This window comes from Tursiops truncatus, chromosome X, assembly GCF_011762595.2.
Source record: "Tursiops truncatus isolate mTurTru1 chromosome X, mTurTru1.mat.Y, whole genome shotgun sequence".
NCBI classification, from domain to species: domain Eukaryota; kingdom Metazoa; phylum Chordata; class Mammalia; order Artiodactyla; family Delphinidae; genus Tursiops; species Tursiops truncatus.
The window spans coordinates 91,119,336-91,122,826 of record NC_047055.1 but is presented as its reverse complement, the minus strand read 5'-3'; positions in this window follow the sequence as shown (position 1 = coordinate 91,122,826).

The following is a 3,491-nucleotide window of genomic DNA, read 5'->3' as shown; positions in this document are numbered from 1 at the left end:
GCAATGGGAGAGGCCACAACAGTGAGAGGCCCGTGTACTGCAAAAAAAATACACAAAACTATGGTTTTTAAGACAGTGGACATCAGACAGTGAAGGGCAGTGATCCCCAAGAGACAAGGCAATTCCTACAATTTGACCCATCTTACTGCCCTGAGAGAGCTTCCAGGCCACAGTACAGGGAGGGGGAACTGAGTTGGAGCCAAGCCGACTCAGAGTTGAGAAAATAACGCTGAGAATCCAGGGAGCCCAAGGAAGCGAGAGTTTGTAGACATAGTACCATAGAGGAGAGAGCTTCATGGAGAGAAAACTACAGAGACATGCAGAGGGTCCCCCCTTGGATATTCGTACCATCTGAAAGCATTAGAGGAAACCGTACCTGGCTCTCACACAGGGCCAAAAACAGTGCCTGATTGCACTAGCAGGGCTGGAAAAAGTAACAATTTCTAAGGTACTGGGAAGAATACTCAGAAAGATCTTGTCACTGGACATATATACACTACCAAATGTAAAACAGATAGCTAGTGGGAAGCAGCCGCATCGCATCGTACAGGGAGATCAGCTCGGTGCTTTGTGACCACCTAGAGGGGTGGGATAGGGAGGGTGGGCGGGAGACGCAAGAGGGAGGGGATATGGGGATATATGTATACATATAGCTGATTCACTGTTATAAAGCAGAAACTAACACACCATTGTAAAGCAATTATACTCCAATAAAGATGTTAAAAAAAAAAAAGAAAGATCTTGCCACAGTAGTGGAGAATTATTAGACTGAGCAGTGTTCGAGAACCTCCTAACAAATCATAAAAGCAAGACCTGAAAAGGTTAAACTGTTTCCAAGTAACATTAACTATACCCTAAAACAAACCTCAACATTTACAGCAATACAAAAATACCCAGCACCCAATGCAGTAAAATACACAATGTCTGGCATCCAATTAATTATTACCTGGCATGCAAGGAAGCAGGAAAACATGACTCATAATGAGGAAAATGTGTACAACGCTTATTAGCTGTGATGGTCAGTTTTATGTGTCAACTTGGCTAGGCTATGGTGCCCAGAGTTTAATTTAACTCTAATATAGGTGTGAAGTTTTTTTGTAGATATGATTAATGTCTATAATCAAATGGCTTTAAGTAAAAGAGATTATCCTAGATAATCTGGGTGAAGCCGAGGCAATCAGTTAAAAGACCTTAAGAGCAAAACCGAGGTTTCCCTGAGGAAGAAGAAATACTCTCTGTGGACTGCCGGGCAGTATCCATTTCTGCCCAAGGGTTTCCAGCCTGCCACCCTGACCTACATATTAGAGACTTGCTAGCCTCCACAATCTCATGAGCCAATTCCTTTAAATAAATCTCTTGATATTTGATAGATAGATAGAGAGACAGAGAGATAGAGAGATAGACAGTCAATCCTACTGGTCCTCTTTCTCTGGTAGGACTGTGATTGATACAGGAGTTTGTTTTCCTTTCAGCCTATCGTGGGTATAAAAGGTATCCCTCGCTATCTGAACTCACTACCTAAATATTCATTATAACTTAGAAGTTATTGCCCTGAATTTATTATTCAAACAGAAAATCTTTAATAGTTAATGTGTGTGCTAGTGAAAACATTGAAGCTGGGTGCAGGTTTGCGTGGTAGGGAGTGTGCTCCAATGATACCGAAGCTGTTCTCAGCATAGAATTGGGACTCTTGATCATGCCATTTAAACACAGTCTGCACTATGGTCCTTATCTTTCCCATGTTAAATGAAACCATCTGTATTAGCTTCCTATGTCTGCCATAACAAAGTATCACAAATTGGGTGGCTTTAAACAACAGATCTATTCTCTTATAATTCTGAAGGCTAAAAGTCTGAAATCAAGGTATTGGTAGGGCCACGCTCTCTCTGAAGGCGATAAGAAAGAATCTGGTCCATGCCTTTCCTCCTAACTTCTGGTGTTGCCTGAAATCCTTGGTATTCCTTGGCTTGTAGACCCATCATTTCAATCTCTACCTCTGTCATCACATGGCATTCTCATTTCTGTGTGTGTGTGTGTGTGTGTGTGTGTGTGTGTGTGTGTGTGTTTTCCTCTTCTTATAAGAGCACCAGTCATATTGGATGAGTGCCCACTCTAATCCAGTATGACCTCGTCTTAGCTTGATTAGTCAATGACTCTATTTCCAAACAAAATCTCATTCACAGGTATCAGGGGTTAGGATTTCAGTATATATTTCCGGGTAACATAATTCAACCCACACACCATCTGAATAAATGGAAAAGCAATTTGAAGAAAAGGTTTAACATAATTCCATTTACTAAAGGAAGAAGAGGCATAGATACCTGATGTCAAATCTTTCAGATTTATTTTTAATAGCAATCATATCTATGTAATCATGACATAAACAGAATCAACACCTTCCAAAATGCAATGATAAATTCAATCCTGTTATCAGGAGCAGTGCCAATGCAAGCAAAGGAAATACAAACAGCTGCCCAATTTCAATTGCTTTATTTATGGTTTCAATCAGGGTTTACAACTCTCTACCTGCAGTGCCTGAGCGCCAAAAAAACGATAAGACTGCTCAGTAATTCCTCTGATCTGGATGTGGCTGAACTGCAGGCATTCATTATCTCACTCACTCCTTCACAGGCTCACACTTTCTCACTGGCACCAACCAAGCAGAACAGTGCATCAGAGTCTAAACAAGAAAACAGAAGCTACTTCAAGTATTTACAACAGATGGAAGTGAACAACGAATTGTTCACACAAAGGATAAAGGAAATGAGAAGCAAACAGAGTGGTGAAGCAACCTAGAGATGAGCACAGCCAGGAACCAATGAAAACTCTCTTGACCCTCTAGGCTAAATAAGCAGAATTCTCTGAAACTACAGCAGGAGTTAGGTTTCAGGAAGAAATGGAGACACTGCCAAAGAAACGTCTGAGGCAGAGAAGGAGAGGGAGAAATAACTTCCTTCTCCCCTCCCACCAATCCTTGACCTCTCCCCAATGTCTCCATTGGCCAAAGGCAGCCAGAAGTCAGCCTTCACAGAAGCCAAGGGAATGCAGCCTGCAGAAGTAGGGCAAGAAGTCTATGAGAAATAACGTCCAGGTCCTGCCTATCTTCCTCCGATGAGTTTGTTGCTATATAGAAAGAAAACAATGCACATGTGTTGTACCCTGAAAACAAATACACCCAGTTGATGAATTCAGTAAGTGTTAAGTAACTAGAAATAATGGTTTAACATGCTATTATGCAAAAAATCCTTTATGAATTGTTATAGGTATTTAAGAATTTATTTCTTAGTAGAATTGGGGGGAATGGATTAGGGTTTGGGAATGGAATGATAAAACATTTTTGCCATTTAAAGTAAAAATCCTGCATTTCCAAATTTTGCTATCAGCATGTTTTCAGGAACAAATTTGAGTCAGAAATGGGAGATGCATGGACTTGAAGCCACAGTCTAGTACAAAGTTTTCCACATCAGGTCTATAGAGTCCTCTTTCCAACT